Raw genomic sequence first — 18,990 nt, forward strand, 5'->3', positions numbered from 1 at the left:
AACGTAACTTTTTTTTTGCTTTATACAATACTGATACATTAATTGGACAACCGAAATATGTAAATTCGATCCAGTAAAAAAAATAGGAAATTGTTAATTACTGTGAAAAATTGAATCCTTTTAGTATATTTGTTGTTGGTAAACAAACGAAAAAAGGAAACTGAGAGCAACTATAGCTAAACGGCAGGGTTAGACCCTGATTCCTATAAGACCAAATATTGCGCGGCGGCTGTAAAAATATGAATAATACATTTTCCAAATCAATTTTTTTTAAATTAATACAAATATTTATCTCTTTTTGATTCGGGGTATTTTTGGTAAATATTTATCTAAACAAATGATTTTAACAATTTAAACAGGTCAGATGTGAAATTGTGAGTATTTCCACGGGATCCGATCTTAGTTTGGTGGTCTAATTTCTTTTGAAAATTAGGATAATGAATTGATCCCTGTAACAGATGCCCTTAGGGTTGGTTACTTCTTCAGAGATGTTAAAAAATAGAAAAAAATATCAGGAAAATACTGAAAAAGTATTCGTTTTGTGAAATCGTAGATTTTCTTAATATGTACCTGATAGGTATTTAGATTCCTTACCCTTCTGATCGTTTTTAAATGATAAAAAAATACTTCGTGGCAGTGTTTATTAGACAGTGAAGGTCATGAAGGTTGCTGGAATCGATCTAAAATTTTAAGCGTTGTTAAATGCATTCTCAAGCTTCAATTTGATGTTCATCTTGTTAAAATCGGTTAACATTCAAGTGAGATATAGAGCAATTATTTTACAAAATTACACAATCTGCATAGGGCTAAAAGGGGGCAAAACAAATTTTAAGTATTCAAAAACAATTCAGCTCGTTTCATGAAATGAGAATGATCTTAAATCTTATGTTATTAAGAATTATAAGGAAAACAGCTTATTTCTGGATAATCAAGGTAAAAATCACCTCACTGGGATAGCTCCAGCCAAAACCGACAGCCCATTTAAATTTCTGAGACAATTTCACGTAAGATAAGTATTATTTCGAGACCTTAAACCTGCGGCAAATTTTCCCATTGTGCAACGCTAGGATTGAATTCAATACGCCTTTTTACGCTTCTGTGAGGAACGTCAACAAGGCCTAAGTTTTAACTGCGAGACAAAATCAAATCAAATTTATGGAGAGACTAAGAAAATTTATATTTCCGTAACAGATTCAGAGGTAACATCAAAATAAAATTTAGAATGAACACTCGGAATAAAAGTGCAAATCTGTTAACTCTGCTTTCCAAAATCTCTGATGATTTTTTTCGGAATTTTAATTTGGTCCAAAATCAGAATTCGCAATAAGCGCTCAGAATTGTAAATAATTGGGCAACATGTTCGAAATTCACCTTTTTCAGAAATGTATTGAGCTTCACTTTATTTTTATGTTTATTTCTCTTTATATCCTTCTTTCCTTCTCTAATCTGCCCCTACTTTCATAACAGTTCCATCTGCAAAAACAAGCAAGCGAGAAAATAAACTTTTTCTGTTTTGGAATATATTTTTAAATTGAGACCACAACTTTCAGGATAATCGAAAATAGTTTGATGGAATGTGGTCTAGGTTGTCATAATAAATCCTAAGACCTGAAATTTTCGAAATTGGGCCATTGGTAAGCTCGGCAGCAAAATTTGTATTCGCTATGGGACTGTTATGCGAGCATATTTGAGACTTTTTTCAAATCTACTCGCATAACAGTCCCATACAGAATATGTTTTGTTAACCAAACTACTTTCTAAGACTTAAATTTGATCATTTTCAAACTTCTAAATGCAGTTATCAGAAAAAGAAACATACTTTTGGAAAAATATTGTGAATTCCACATTGTAAGTTGATTTTTTTTTACGATTTTTGATTGCATCTGATAGTTTTTCGCTCAGGAAGACATTCCTTCCTTCTTAGAAACATTGAAACATGTAAGAAACATTGAAGAGTAAATCCGTGATATTTCACATATGGGACTGTTATGCGGGAATATTTCATATGGAACAGCCACGAGTTGATATTTTTTTTCGAAATTTCTAGAACAAAATTTATTTTTTTATTGTATTACATTGAAGCCTTATATTCAAAATGACAAACTGTTAGGTTGGATGAAAAATGACGAAAATTCATATGGAACTTTTAAGCGAGTAGGGCAGTAATGGACAATATAGAAAAGTGATTTTGTGCCGCTTCGAATACAGTTATTATTCCTTTTAAAAATATGTTAAAACAATTAATAATATTTGCGCATCATGATTCCACCAAATACTTGATAAAATTAAAAAAGCTAGATGTAGCAATTGATGATAAACATTTGACAGTGTTAGAATTGAATACACTGACGGGACACTCGATTTCGTTTGTAGGATAATTTTTCCAGCGGTACGCAATGTCGATTCCAGGGTGCGCATCGATCACTTCTGATGAAATGCTATCCCGGTTGGAAAGTGCCACTTGATTTTCATGGAAAAATTGGAAATTTTGACGATAAAATTGGGCTAAACAACCGTCCCAATACTGATGTGTCTACTTATGGGATACACTACACCTCCATTTTCCTTCAATACAGAACAAGTCCAAAAATGATATTGTAGTTATTGCTGGAGACTACCCGAACCAAACATGAACTTGTATTTATTGAAGCGGCTCTAGCTGCTGGCCTTCTCAGGTGTGCTCCCGAGGAAACATGAACGGTGGAGTGCTTGAATTGATTTTTACTAATAGACCTGAAGATACCGAAACTTTGGACGCACCAACTTCCATTTTACCTAAAGAGTGTCCACGATGCAATTGCCACACTATGAAGTTGCTCTAACTTTCTAACCGATGGGTAGAATTTAATGAAAATTTGGGTGGATTTAGTTCATAGTGCATTATTTACATGCTGCAAGTTTTAAAGTCCTGTGATCAAAACTCGCGGAAATGGAATAGAAAGAACAGCACGTGCGTGATAAAATCTGCACATTCATTACGAGAACAAGGATCTCTCGCATCTTTCCTACACGCTAAAACGTTGGGAATCGCGAATTCCACGGTCTCGTGAGTGATAAAGCGGTTCGAGGAACGATTGACAACCGATCGGAAGCCCAGAAGTGAAGGAAAAAGTATTCCGTACAACACCAAAAATCACAACTGCGTAGTTAGGGAAAAGCAGAACAAGTCCGCCAAAACCCGTGCCAGCAAGTTGTACCTCAACATGCTGACGAAAATTGAATGCTGCATCATGGATGACGAAACATATGTGAAGGTCTACTTCAAACAGATCCCCGGCAACCTGTTTTTCACGGCTAAGGATAAGTTCTGCGTTCCGGAGCATGTCCGTACTCAGAGGATGTCCCAATTTCGTGACCCAGGACACGATGAACGGACAGGTGTACATGAAAGAGTGCCTCCAGAAGCGGCTGCTTCCTCTCCTGAAGGCCCACGCAACGTCCGAACAATCTTCTGGGCAGATTTGGCCTCATGCCACTACTCCAAGGACGTGCTGAAGTGCTTTGCGGACAATAAGGTCAATTTCGTGCCGAAAATGTTTAACCCTTCCAACACTCCGGAGCTCCGCCCCATCGAGAAGTACTGGGCGATTATGAAGCAGCACCATCTTAAACGACCTAAGGTAGTGAAGACAGTCGAAGAACTGAAGAAAGTATGGGTTTAAATCCAAAAATGGTTGTGCAGAATCTTATGGCCGGGGTTAAGGCCAGGGTGCGGGCATTTGCGTATAGACTGTAAATAAAATGCGAGTAAAATGGTAAAATAAAGTTTAATAGATATTTTTCAATTCCTGAAAATTTTATGGCAATCGGATGAAAACTGTTATTTCGCGAATCAATTTTGTGTGTGGCAATTTCATCGTGGACACTTTTTAGAAAGCTTGCCAGAAGCGCACCTCAAAGGCCGCATAAGTTTGCTGCTTAGAAAGTTCCAAAAAGAGCGATCGGACGGTCGCATGAGTAGTTGGCGAGCGAGCCTACGAGGAACTTCTACGGTAGTAGCAGATGAATAAAAACTTCGTTCAGAAAGAGCGTGTCTCGAAGGTCGCCATATTGGGTGGCTTGGAGAAGCCATGCCGGTAGAAAAAGGAAGGCCGCGTGTTGCATAATATGGCGGCTCAGAGAGCAAACCCGAAGAGAAAGCGTGCCTCGAAGGTTGTTAGATTAGGTGGCTTGGAGAAGCCAACTCGAAGGGTAGAGCGTACCTGGAAGGCGGCTCAGAGAGCTAGCCTGAACGATAAAAGATGAATGCCCAAAATTCTACGATGCCAGGTAAATTTTTGACGTTTTGGAGTTAGGAGAAAATGTATGACTGTTCCCAAAAACTTCCTAACTAATCTAAACTCTATTACGGAGGACATAGTGACGATAGTGTTTGCTTAATAACTCCCATAGAATCGTGTCTAGAAGGCCGCGTGGTGTGGCTGGCCAAAAGAGCATGTCCGAGACAGAGAAGCGTGCCTCGAAAGTCGCTTGGTTGGAAGGTCGCTTGATGTGGCAATTCAGAGAACTCGACTGATAAAAAGCCTGCCTCGAAGGCCGTTAGAAAAAGCAGCTAGGAAGAGCTGTTCAAAAAGCAAAATCTTCGCTGGAAGGCCGCTGCTAGGGTGACAATAAGAGAAATGGCTCGAAATGAAAGGCTGCACAATTGGGTGGATTGGATCAGTTGACCCTAGAGAATAAGAGCTTGCCTGGAAGGCGGCATAAAGCATGGACCATCCAAAATCTGGACGCAATGTTTATTATACCATAGCGCTCCCAGTTGTCGGATCAGGAATGTTTTGACAGTTTTTTATTTGGAAATATTTCCTCCAACAGTGCTAATAAAGCCACTGGTCGGGGTGATGTCCCCTCCAAGTTCAAATTCGTTTTTGCCGATAAGTTTGCAAGAAAGTGTTTGATCTTGCAAGGTATTTGCAGCTGCGGACGAAAAACCCCGGTTTTTGTGAAAAACAAGACCATGGACTCCGAAATGTACAAGGAGGAGTGCCTGAAAAACGTTGCTTTCCGTGCATTAGATCTCACAAAGGACCAGTAAACTTTTCGCCAGATTTGGCAAGCTGCCACTACAGCGAAGAGGTACTACTATGGTATCGGGCCAACGGGTGGATTTTGTCGAAAAGGACATCAACCAATCCAACTGCCCTCGATTCCGCCCTATCGAAAAATTTTGGGCAATTGTCAAGCAGAAGATGGAGAAGAATGGTAGGACGACTCAGGATGCAACAGAGATGGAGAGATTGTGGAACAAAATGGCCGCTGAGGTCAGTGAATAGGGTTTCCAAACTATGATGAGTGGTACTCGACGAAAAGTTCTAAATTTAATCAAAACAACATTGGAATATTTTTTTTTATTATTTTTCCTTTAAAGTACAATAAAAACCCTACATTTTGAGTACAACAAATTAAATAGGGCCTAGAAGGTTGCTCAAATAGGTGGCTTAAAAAAACTAGTCAAAAGAAAAAGTATTGCAAATGCCGCTGATTTGATAGCTTGATAAGCTAGCCAAGGTTGGCAATGCCAAACTTGGGGAATGTGTGAAGTCATGCAGATGTTCATCACACACAGCTAACAAAGCTGTGGTAAACCGTCTAGCAGCACCAGATGACAAAGCAATGGATCGTAAATCGGCAGAGACCGATCTGAGACGGAAACTTTCCGCCGACAATGAAAGCAGCACTCCTAGAAGTCCTCTTGAAGAAACGATTCAGTAACCTTGTCTAGAGAAAAAAAAAGCTCTTTTCGAGGTCCGCGTGCCCCAGGGAAGTCACTTAGGTCCGCACATCTTTATACTGTTTGTAAATGACCTAGCTTGGATTCTGAATTCTTCAAAGTTATTTTTCGCAGACGATCTCAAAATTTACCGTATCGTTAGTGGATTGTACAGCTATTCTTTGTGGTTTGGTTCGTAGAGTAATACAGTATGCCGTGATAGCCTGGACGCTTTATCAGGAAGTACAAATCTAAAAAATTGAAAGGGTTCAAAAGAAGTTTTTACGCTTCGCACTCCGTAGACTACCGTGAAATGTTCTTGTTCGGTTACCGCCGTATACAGAACAATTTGTTCGTTTTTTATCTGCTATCAAACGATATTGAAATCGTTTATTTAAAAAATCAAATTAAATTTCCTTTTCAAGTTTAATTAGTATAAAATTCAGGAAAAATATTCAGTTAGGCTTCCGCTTTTCCAAATCCGAATTGCCGGGCCTTTCGCCTAACCCCTGCCATCAGATTTTGTACAGCCAGCTTGTCCACCTTCTTCGCCGCAGAAAGCCAGTTTGCCTTGAACTGCTGCTCGTCCTTAGCAGTGTTTTTGGTCTTCTTTAGGTTCCGCTTGACAATAGCCCAGTATTTCTCAATTGGGCGGAGCTCTGGCGTGTTGGGAGGGTTCTTGTCCTTGGTAACCACATGCACGTTGTTGGCGGCGTTCCACTCCATGGCCTTTTTACCGTAATGGCAAGATGCCAAATCCGGCCAAAACAGTACGGAACAACCGTGTTTCTTCAGGAAAGACAGCAGACGTTTATTCAAACACTCTTTCACGTAAAGTTCTTGGTTGACAGTCCCGGAAGCTATGAAAATGCTGCTTTTCAAGCCACAGGTACAGGATGGCTTGCCAAACCAGAAATTTCTTCGCGAACTTTGACAGTTTCATGTGCTTGAAAATATCTTCTACCTTTCCCCTTCCTTTTGCCGTATAAAACACCTGTCCAAGAAGCTGCTTGTAGTCGGCTTTGACGTAGGTTTCGTCGTCCATTACCACGCAGTCAAACTTCGTCAGCATCGTCGTGTACAGCCTCCGGGATCGCGCTTTGGCCCTCGTATTTTGTTTATCATCGCGATTTGGAGTCACTACCTTCTTGTAAGTCGATAGTCCGGCTCGTTTTTTGGCTCGATGCACGGTTGTAGACGATACACCCAGCTTATTTGCGGCTTCTCGGAGAGAGAGAGGTTAGGGTTTCGCTTGAAACTACCGGCAACTCTCTTTGTCGTCTCAGCGGCTTCCGGTTTTTGATTTCCCCCCGATCCAGACTTCCTGGCTGTCAACAAACGTTCCCCAAACACTTTAATTACATTTGTAACGATTGATTTGGCAACTATTAGTGATTTTGCCAGCTTTGCGTGCGAGGTGCTCGGATTTTCGCAATGCGCGAGAAAAATTTTGATACGCTGCTCTTCTTCCTTGGACGGCATTTTGACAATTGAAGAGTGAATTCCAAAATCAAAATAGGAGCAACATTCTACACACACACAGGGTGGGGGTGTTCAGGTTTTTTAAATGCAAAATTGAAAGAAATACGTCAAGTTGATATTGACCAAATTTTGACCGTATCACCCTTTATTTCAGCAATGAAGACTATTCGGGGCTAAGCTATAAATATCATAATCGTTTCCAGCTAAATTCGGATCCAAACTTGGATCTGATCCTAATTGACTCATCTCCATCTATGGGGAAGAAGTAACTATCCAATGACACCGAAACCAGTCCTAAGTGCTCGTCCATCCGTCAGATGCTGACAGCTGTTGGAGTCGTTATTATTATTTTGACTATTATTCTCATCATTGTTATTTTTATTAAGCTGACTGTCGTCGTGTAACTTCGCGTCCAATAGCATCCGCTAATGAATTTATGAATAATAAGTATAGAACCCTAGAAGAATCCCCGCAGCGCCGAGTGGTTTGTAGCCTAGCTGTTGCTTCCAAACACTCGCCGGAGGAAAAAATTGTAGCGAGTACCCGAGCACGTACTTTTCCTCGATATTATTAAAATAGTTATGATAGTTGAATGGGATGGGAGAAGAAGGTACGGAATGGTTGAAACCTGCCGTTCGCTTACCGGTTCAGGTTCAGGAAAATCATTGAAATGCAAATACGGCAACTACGACGGCGACGACGACGACGATTCACGACGATGCTGTTTATTGATTATGATGGACGTTTGCTTCATCGTGACAACCGGACTGCAACCGGGCCCAACTATTTTTGAGCTCGAAAAACTACGGCTTGTTTGTCAGTTGCAATTATTTGCAGATTGAAACACCGAATTACCTTTTCTGGAAAGAGGAGGCGGTCTTGTGCATGCAAACTTTCAAAAACTTATCGAGTAAGTTGTTTTTATTGAAGTTTGAATAGAGCATTCAGACTCTTTCTAAACAAATTAAACAATATATCTAGTAAAAGCTTTATTAGCGTATTCAGAACTATCTGAAAAAAAAAAATGGTTGAATCAAAAATCTAAGCATTTTTATGACCATTATACAACAGCTAATAACTAGCTGCATATAAAATTCCATAATAAAACCATAACAAAACTTTCAAATGCTAGTTGGCTTAATCTGTGTTACTTGGACATTAGACTGAGTCGATTTGGGGTCAGTTTTGAATTTCTCAAACCCTGGGGTCTAAATAGCTTCGTGTTGGTCCAAAACTTATCCCTGATTTTTTGCAGAATTTTTAAGTAACGTTTACATTAGTAAATTTTAACTTTTAGGTTTGTATGGGAAAATTGAATATTTTGTTCTGAAAAATCACCATCATTTTTGTTACTTCTGTGGAACCGAGCCAGCTGATGCTTTTTGTGCCAATTTATAAATTCTTTAAAGGAAATTTTCAGCCGAACAACTTTGTCCAAGACCGTAACTTCGTATCTTATAAGGAAAAAAGGTTATTAACTGTTTAACAGAGGTATGTCTTTTTGCATTGATAAACAATAAATTCAATTTACATCACTGCTGGGGCCTCACAAAGTATTGCATGAAAAGTAGTCATGCAACGCGTCGAGAGGCTCCAGCAGTGATGTCAATTGAATATATTGTTTATCAATGCGAAACGACATACCCCTGTTAAACAGCTAATAACATGTTTGTCTAATAAGATAAGAAGTTATGGTCTTGGACAAAGTTGTTCGGCTGAAAATTTCCTTTATTAGCTATCTCATTCCACCAGGTCTTCATCTGATTAATGTCTTTGGCAACCTTTCCCTTTGCCTTGAGTCTCCTCTTCATGATTGCCCAGTATTTCTCAATAAGGTGGAACTGGGAACAGCAGTTGGGTAGGTTAAGGTTTTTTGGAACAAACGTGACCTCTTTCTCTGCATACCATTCTTGAACGTTTTTGCTGTAATGACCTGACCACAACATTATGGTCGATGGATGGTCGTGGGATCGAATGAACGGCGAAATTCATTTTTGGAGACACTCTTTTTGGTATAGTTCAGACGCCATTGTCTTATTTGTGAATAAAACTTTGGTTGTTTAGCCTTAGCTGTAAATGCCCTGCCAAATCATAAATTTTCGTGCAAATTTGTCGGCATAAACAAATTGAAATTTGACTGGAGCATTCCCCCGAGCCGTTGCCAAGTAAAATTTTTAAACTGGGATTTGCCCGAAGTCAGCCTTAACATAGATTTTTATCGTTCTTCAGAAGATAGTCACCGAACTTGGTCAGCACCTGGTCATATAGCTTTCGAGCACGGATTTTGGCCACACTATTCTGTTTTATGGTCCGATTTGGCTGTTTGCTAGCTCGACACGACTTGATTCTTTTCCGGAGTCGAATTCTCCTCACGGTACTATGGGCAGCACCGGATTTTCTGACCAAATCACGGTCCGACTGATTGAATTGGCTTAAGGTATCCAAACCGTCGTCAATGTTTCCTTATACAGTTTGATAACGCGCCATACGGTATTTCTGGGCAATTTCAGCTGTTTAGCTAGCCTAAATGTAGACCACAATGGATTTTCCAAAAAACTGTGCCGATTTTTTCCCACCTTTCGGCTTTCATGTTGATTGTTTGCAAAGTAAAGTCGATTTGCAGAATTTCAAAATTACATACGTGAAGCTGAGAAAATTCCTGACACGTTGGTTCCGAGAATTTCCAAATCCATCTACCAGGAGCGCCACACTATGAGAAAAAATTTGTTCCAATTTTAAATGAAGCAAGAATTTTCTGGAAACCCTGCCTTCCATCTTTGTAGACGGTTGCCGAAATATATTCAAGTAACAGTTCAAGTAAGTTTTATTCCAATCTTAACAGTTCGCTTAAGACTATTTCCTAAAGCTACTTTCTAAAATAAAGCGCATTCTACGCTAATAGCGGCTAACATACATATGGCCAAAAGGCCTTGATTTGTTAACGTTTTTAAAGCTTATTCTATACACTATAATAAAACATCCAACAGAATAGTTTTATTCGACCTTATAGACATAGCCTTAAGAAACCTTTCAGAGCTCTCTTAAGACTCTCCACAGCTCTTTTAAAACTATGTCAAGGAATCTGATAGGAATTTTACTGTGGGAGCTGTGAAATTTGATAGATACTCTACTGTGGGAGCTTTCTATTCCGTTGTTTTCTCGTGTTATCACTTACTCTCCCAAGCATTTGGTGATTGGTGAAGATTGCATTTAAATTATTTTAAAAACATTTTCATTTTCATTTTGAATATGTCTTAGCATGAAACTTCATGCAACCTCAGATTTCTGGTGAAATATATACGAAATAGCATCAAAACATATGCGCGCCTCAAAGAAAATCAAGGTTGCACAATTTGAGGACTTTTCTTAATTAAAAAATAATAATTTAAGTAACATTTAAATTCGCTCAAAAGATGCAATTTTTGTTTTGCATTGAAATTCCTATACAACAAATAGTACCGCAAACATTGTTAAATTTGTTGAAAATGTCTAGTTTTTAGTATTGTAATATTATTTCCAGCAAGATGGCGTCAGTAATTTCGATTCGATTTCACAAGGTCAGCAAAGGTGATTTATTTTTCAGATGAATTTAGCTGTGTTAATTTATATCATTTTGATAGCACGTTTTTCTCAATTTTGAGTGATAATCTTTTCAAAACAGGTTATGCTCTCTCAAAAAGAGGTAAAAAAGTTTAAGTGTGTATACGTTCTTCTCGATTGTCAAATCATCGATCTTTTAGTTTTATCATGCCTACATCCAATGTTCCAATAAAACAGTTTTTCAACTTGGAAAACAGGAAAGTATGTGTTTTATTGAAACTTTAGCAATACTTTCGCAACTTTTTTATAACACTCTTAAGATAGTGTTTTATTCAAGTTTATGCAAAACTTTCAGGGCTCTTTTAAAACACACGATAATTGAAGCATTTCCTATGTTACAATAAAACCGTTTTCAAAATTGGATGCCATCGAAAAGTCTTTATAAAACAATATTAAAACTCAAAAATGCCAATTATCTTGATCTGTGTTACTTGGGATAAGTAAGCGTCATTCAAAGTTTCAGCTATAATTGAACGCAATTTTAACCTTTCACCCATCATATTTCGTACCATCGTAAAACAGGCGAAACAAACGGGGACACATGTCAAGAGAAAATAACGCTACTAAGGGCCATTAGATCGACTCGGATATTTAGAACATGTTTTTGTATTTCAAAGTTTGATTAAAATCTATTCAAATTGGGAATCTGAATAAGGGTCACAAAGCAAAAATTGAAATAAAAACTATTGGATCGAGGATGGTAGAAACATAAACATTCCAAGCCATTTGAAATAGCAAAATAAATCGCTCTAGCAGTTGTGGAATCTTGAAGATTAATTTCTAACGATTTAACTGGGGCCTCTTCGGAAGGCAAAGCGAAACAGAAGATAATTGCGGAAGAGCGACTGAGAAGTCGATGGATAAGGTGGAGAGCAATCTTGATAGCCTAGGGGTTAAATGGTTGCTACTTGACACTGAGGGGGAAAACAGAAAACCTTTGTCACAAAACTCGGAGCTTTAATTGTGGGAATTTGTTGGAACACAAGTTAGAAACCCGCCCCAGGGTTGCTCTAATTTGGGTGGGAAAAGTTACGAAACAAGGTCAATCCGCCAAGCAGCCAGGGGTGTATCGATCGATCAAACCCGCACAAACTTTTACCTTCAACACACATTCGTTCGGCGTTGATTGAGCAGCCAGAAATTGAATATTCAACTAGCTACAATCGATGCTTAAGGGGCTGGAGCAAATTCGAACAAATAATAATAACTAATATGTTAATTACAAAACTAGGTAGGGAAACACAGTTGAAAACAAGATGTGAATGGAAGAAAAGAGTGGAGTCAATCGGTTGGTTCCCTTTATTTTAAATTAACATAGTATAAATATGTTGATTATTCCGTTCTCGGAATACCCCGGGAAAAGTAAGAGTTGGGCTAGTTGTGGATGAAGGGTTCGTGTTGTTGAAACTTGTTGAAACAGCTTACGAACAATAAAGCTTTCCTATAGGACGCATGCAGGCAAAAGTCGCTATCGTGATATCTGCACGTAAATCAAAATCGCAATAATCTGCGATCGCAGGATGAGGATTTCGAAATTTGAAGCGGAATCTTTGAAGAAAGCTACTGTCGGAATCAGAATTTAAAATCGAATTTGAGATACAGTTTTTCCTTTAATATGTTTGATTTCAGATGTCATCTTCAGCTTTCAATGTTTCATTTTCATTCAGATTTAACTTGGATTGATCCGAATTTGGGGTTTAAGATACACACAGATACAAAATTCCAGATTCAAATTATAATTTTAGTTAAGACTGGTGTAAGATTTAGATTCAATCCGAGGTTTTTAATCGACATTTTTATTCGTAAGATTATACCGGATTGTTTTCTGTCAGGCCTTTAGGACAGAGGTTGGCAACCTGCGGCTCGCGAGCCGCATGCGGCTTTTTGGATGAGAAGTTGTGGCTCTTTAACGTCAATTTCAAGTAATATTTCAGTTAAATGTAAACCTACTTAAAACTGTGCTCATCCAACCAATAAGCCTTACCGTTTGGAGAACCTGATACAAATTGCCTTTTTTGTCAGAAAATTTCAGGTATGAATACCAATTAGAAAAAAACATCACCAACTATGACGAGAAGCAGTTTTTTTTTGTATAAAATTAAAATAACAAGTAAGACTAGCAAATTTAAGTTTCAAAATAAACATAACAACATAAGCCACATTAAGAAAAAAGAAAAAAAATCTTCAATCAGAAATCTGAAATGCAAAATAGTTTTTCAAATTAAAAAAATATTCATGTGAAACTTTTCTGAGATTTCCTTCAGAGTCTATTGAGATTCGTTTAAGACTCTTTTGAGGCCCTATCAAAATTATTTTAAGATTGATTCGATACTCTTTGTAGACTGTTCTGAGAACCACCTTTAAGCTCTTGTCAAAGGCATTAGATGTTCTTTCAGGGCTCTTGAGACTCTGAAACCTTTTTCAAACTCATTATGGGCTTTAGGACTCGTGAGATTGGTCTGAGGCTGCTTTAAATTGATCAAAAACTTTTTTATGACCGGTTGAGATTCTCTGAGGAAATTTTGAAGCTCCTTTTGAGACTCTTTTAAGTTTCTTTTGACTTTATTTGACACTTTTAAACTTTTTATAAAGCTATTTTCAGACTCTTTTGAGACTCTAAAGGACAATTTAGGAACTCTCTTAAATTTTTACAAGATTTTGAGGCTGTTTCAAAACTCTTCTGAGACTCTTCAACAGTTTTTTCAGGACACTTGAGGACTCTTCAAGATTATAGGTATTTTGGAGACACTTTGACAACTGTTCTGAGACTCTTTTAGGAATTTTTGAGGCTATTTTAGAAATTTTCGAAACCCTTTTTGAACTTTCCCAGAGAAGATTGAACTTATTCGAGCCCAGTGTTTGAATATTTTTTCGACTATCTTTTAAATCTTTTGATGTTGTTTTCAAACTAGCTTCAAACTCATTAGAGACATGAATTAAGACTCTTTTAAGACTCTCTAAAGACTCTTTGGTGTCTATTGTGGGGCTCTATAGACTTTTGTGTAGCATTTTAAATATGAAGAACTTTAGGATAAAAAAACAGAATTTGAGAATTTAACTTTATAGATAAAAAACGATTTTTTGTTTTTTTTTATATCAGTTTCCCATATTTTACGAAAAAAAAAAAACAGCAAGCCTCATATTAGTTTTCTCAAACAAAACAAATAACAGTATTGTAATAGGTACTTTATTGAAGGAATTCATTCACAATTTTTTTTCAAAATATGTTTTACTAAATATTTTGGTTTCATAAAACATTTTTGAGTCCTTTATATTAATCACAGTAGGGGAGATGAGGGCATAACGAGCACCCGAGGCATAATGAGAACTACGCTTTTCTACGAAAGTGCGTATTTTCTTAAATAAATTTTCATGAGGATTTGTTTCGTACTTCCTATAGTATTAATTTTTCACAAAAAAAGGAATCTCCTTATCATTTTTACAGAGATATTTAAAAAAAACTAGCTTGGTTCTCAAGTTACGAAAATATTATAATTTTTGAGCACCACGAAATAAGCTCTTATGATCTTAAAATAACCTTGATCTATAATGTACGCACTGCAACATGATGTACACATTGTTTCTCAATTTTCATCATCATAAAATTTTTGATTTTTCACTTTTATCAATTTTAAAACACGTTTTTACTTAAATTTGTTGACTAGGGGCATATAGAGCACCATATTATCGAGGCATAATGAGCATTTTCTGCCGTAGAATCTAGCAGCGAATTAAAATTGATTTATAGCGCCACACCTTGACTAGTTTTCATCCGACAATTCAGCCTATTGGTAAGGTGTCGGAGAGGTAATCAAAAGACTAGAGTTAGATTTCTGTTCGAGGTGATTTTTTTCCATTCACAATTCATGATCGATTTTTTTATTGTTACATTATACGGCTAGCAGCATCATCCTCCGAACAAAGCACTTAATGTATGAGCGTGCGTGAATTGTTTGTATTCTACAAACAGACCTAGATTATTTTGTTATTGCTTTGTTTGATGAATCTACGACTCACCTGACTTCATCGAATTGAATTCGCTGCTAGATTCCCCGGCAAAAACGCACATCTTGCTCTGATTAATGGTGCTCATACTGCCTCAGGGGGGGTTCTTATTATGCCTCCACAGTGGCTGGTTTTCAGCTTTTGGCAAAATTTTTTAAAATGCATTTTTTAACGTTTTCATCTAGTTTTTCACGTTTCAGCCCGTTAGGGAATAGGCTTTTCAAGTGTCTGAACACGAAACAATAATGTAACCTCCATATTATAGCTATTTTCTATGGTTAAATAACCGTTTTCCTTAAGGTGGCCATTATGCCCCCATCTCCCCTAAGTCATTATTTATGCTTATAAATAAAAAAAATTGTTTCAACATGCTCATAAATTTTATCAAATTCTCAAATTAAACTGAATGAGAGCAAAGAACATGAAGAAAAGTTAATTGTGATTTTAGAGCATGCTAGTTCATGATTATGAAGCTTCAGTTTTAAAAACAGAATAAAAATTTTCAGTATTACAGAAACGATTTAAATGAATTTTTAAAGTTCTCTGTTGAATCAAAAACTCTGGTTTTCAAAAACTAAAGCAACTGAAGACAAAGCATGAAAACCTTGTGTTATTAAGGTTGTTAATCGTAATTGGGAATAGAAAAAATTAAGAAGTTTTACATAGGCATTTGATTGTAACTAACAAATGTGGCTCTTTCGAACATTGGAATTTTGAAAAATTGTAATTTTCGGCTCTTCTGACTCAAAAGGTTGCCAACCACTGCTTTAGGAGAACATTAAGGAAAATACCAAACAAATAAAAAATAAACGTCCAATTATCCAACTTTAGCCTATATTATCGCTAATGTAAAGCGTGCACGTTCCATCGATTGATCCGAGCACAAATATCCTAATATCCGGAAATAGGCAGTAAAAAGTGTCGTCTCGAAAAGGCAATCAATATGAAAGTTGGCTTCGAATGACGTCCCTGTGAAACCGAACACGCGATGGCGATCACATCGTTACGTTATCTTGTTTTCGTTTCAGTTATTTTTCGGAAACTTAGGGGCTTGCTGAACAACTTTTGATAGTTAGTTTCCCATTAACTTCCCGGTTACTAAGCGCAAACGTTTGGGCACCATACGAAATCATAACTTTTCCCAAACTAATTTTATTAACAAACCAATTTTTCCCGCAGAACCAAAGTTCGTTCGAAGTTTACTCGGGAAAAGTTTAACGGTTTTAATCACGGTCGGCTAGCTGGAACGTTTGTAAACAACGTTTTAAATAATCTGCCCTGGGCAGTCGGTTGATGTTGTTTTCACCTGCGCTGTTTGGATTAACAACAACTATAAACATTAACCAATGTCGAAAATAGACCTTTAAAACCATGGGAAGCCACGTTGACAGATGTATGGGTGCCAATGATTTCAATTCGATCGAGTTAAAAACAAGTTTGAACTTATCCTAACATGATTTGCTAAAGCTCAAGATTTCTATATCATTTCAATACATACTTTAAAATCCAATCTAAATTTTTTGAGGTATTTCGCTGTTCTTGAACAATTTAAAAAAATCGAAGCTCTACAAGGTGTTCACGAAAAAACAGAAAAAAAGAAATCCATCAGCAAACTCGTCCCGCCAGATTCTTCTAGGAAACCTTGCTTTGAAGTTATTGCGTATTTAGAGAAAAATTGGATTCTCGCAACGGTAGTTAGACCCGAAATTTGACAACCGTAATTTGACAGCTCTGCTGATGGGTTGCATTTTCGTCAGTGTAGCCGAGAAACACTAAAGAAAACCATCATACAATATGTAAATCGTTTTTTGAAGATGCACTATATTATTATTTGAATGAATAAATCGACTTCTCGGCGAGTTTTGAATATTATTAGATATCGATAAGAGTCGGTTACTTTAAAACATCTATGACTTATTTGAAACATTCGTTGTACTGTATATTATGTGATAATGTTGAATGTTTGTGTCAATTCATTCAAATTTAGGATTTCAAGTTTAGTTTCTATTCAATATTTCTATCGCGCACTTAATTTAACTTGTTGGACTTCCAACGAAGAAAAAATATGCTTGTACTAGATTATTGGAAGTATTTGTGTTGTCAGTTCCCAAGCAATGCACAATATTTGTTTGAGTCGAATGGCGATTTGCAACAAAGCTGTTTGAAGTTATTGGCTTTTACTTAATATTTAAATAATTAATCACGGTTTCAGGATTTTTTATCATGAAATAATTTTTGAATAAACATGATAAAAATACTACGCAATCTTTAAGGTTGCATGCCCGCAATATTTTTCAGTGGTTTTTTTTGGGGATTTTCATCCTCAAGGATAATTTATCGCTCAAGATTTTTCAATCGTTATTTGCGGATGAAAATCATTAAAATCAGCAACTTAGAGCTGACAAATGTAATTTAACTACTCTTTGGCATTTTTACTGAAACTAAACTCTGGAAGAAGTTTTTGACAATTTGTCCGAACACAAAAATTCGCAAAAGATTCAAAGTTTGAAAGAACAATTTCTTATATTGTATGTTAATCCTTCGATTTTATGTATAAAGATGCGGAGAAAAACCATTCGAAATAAGCTTTGCTTTCTTTCTTTTTTTACCTTCTGATTGAAGTTTCAAATCAAGTTTACCAAAGTTCTTCAAATAGGTAAACGATGTTCCAATCAGAACGTTACCATGTGCAGTAATCATTTTAAATGGTTTGAAATGTTGCTGAAAAATCATGATTGATTCTGAAACATGATGTTTGTCTTAGTAAAAAACGCATGAAAGTGTTCTGAAGATTTATTCCAGTTTCAAAGTTCGGTTTTCATGTTTGACGTTTGCGGTAGTGCTTCTTCTTCTTCAAGAAGAGTTGAGAAAATCCAAAATAAGTCTGAAAGAGCAATAATTATCACGTCTTGAAGCAAATGTGAGACATACTAAATTAAAGCCAACCGGATGGATCGGAAGCCTTCAAACTTTTATTAGCCTCAAGCCAACCGTTGGAGATGTTTTTCTTGTCAAGCTAATCCAGTGAAAAAACTGGCAAATACGTCAAATTGGATCTCATTTGATTTGGTCCAACCCTTATACCAGCTCTAGAAAAAGTCGCCAGCACTAAATTTTACCTCGAAAGTCCGAACTTCCGGGTTCCGATAAAAGAAAATGATTCTAGATTTTCGGAAGTCCCTGTTCAGCTGCCAGTTCACTAGCGACGTTTCTAAAATTTTTATTAAAATGCACCATAATGAAAATATTATAGAAACTATTCCCGGTCTAAATAACGGCTAAACGCAAAAATTAACGTTGATCGGTTCAGTAGTTTCCGAAAATTTGTTCGAATTTTATATTTTTATTAAACTTTTATGGGAGACCCCCCCCCCCCCCATCTTCCTTAATTTGCAGGGGTTTGAAAGTAATAAAGAAACCATTTCCTGTCTTAAAACGGTTGCACACCAAATTTCACGTTGATCGGTTCAGTAGTTTCCGAAAATTGTTAAAATTGTGTCACATTCGTAATAATTTTGTATGGGAGCCCTCCTCCCTCCTATTTTATTTTGGATTGGTTTGAAAGTACTACAAATACCATTGATGTTCTTGAAAACGGCTACACACAAATTTTCACGTTGATCGGTTCAGCAGTTCTCGAACATTGTTCGAATTGTGTCATCTATTATATAAAATTCTCTTGTAACGGTGTTTGTAGTACTACTCCTCCGAAATTACCTAAAAGATACAAGTGAAATTATTTTTAGAATATTTTGTGGGCATGCGAATCGGTTTATATTGAATAAAAATAACAAAAAGTGGCATCAATTGTCCGTTATAATTAAATTTGTAGTTTTTTGAATCAAATTAAAGTCATGACATCCATTTTCGGAGATTTTCTTTACTTCGGGCGCCGGGCGATTTGTTATTTGTCTCCATGGTCGTCCTAGGCGTCGCAAGCAAACACCAAGAGAGGATGGTAACCATTGCATAGCATACTGATTAGTTGAAATATTTATTTGGGCGCGCATTTCTAAACCAAGCATAATTTCAATGCATGTGGTAGCGATATGAAGCCTAGATGTGTTTTTTTTTCTTGATTCCTAGATCATTTGTACAGCACATAGTAATGAATGAAGCCCAGATTGATATTTTGCCGATCAAATCAATTCCATTTAAACAATAAAAAAAAAATAAAACTATTTTAAGTTCAG

The 18,990-nt window shown here is 36.8% G+C and overlaps 1 protein-coding gene across 1 annotated transcript in view; it reads right to left on the minus strand.

Moving 5' to 3' along the window:
• The window catches only part of LOC129738039 (E3 ubiquitin-protein ligase RNF19B-like), a 133,181-nt gene that overhangs the window by 88,653 nt on the left and 25,538 nt on the right, over positions 1-18,990 (minus strand). The gene's annotated exons all lie outside the window — the stretch shown is intronic.

The sequence above is a fragment of the Uranotaenia lowii genome, chromosome 1 (genome assembly GCF_029784155.1).
Source record: "Uranotaenia lowii strain MFRU-FL chromosome 1, ASM2978415v1, whole genome shotgun sequence".
Taxonomy (NCBI): domain Eukaryota; kingdom Metazoa; phylum Arthropoda; class Insecta; order Diptera; family Culicidae; genus Uranotaenia; species Uranotaenia lowii.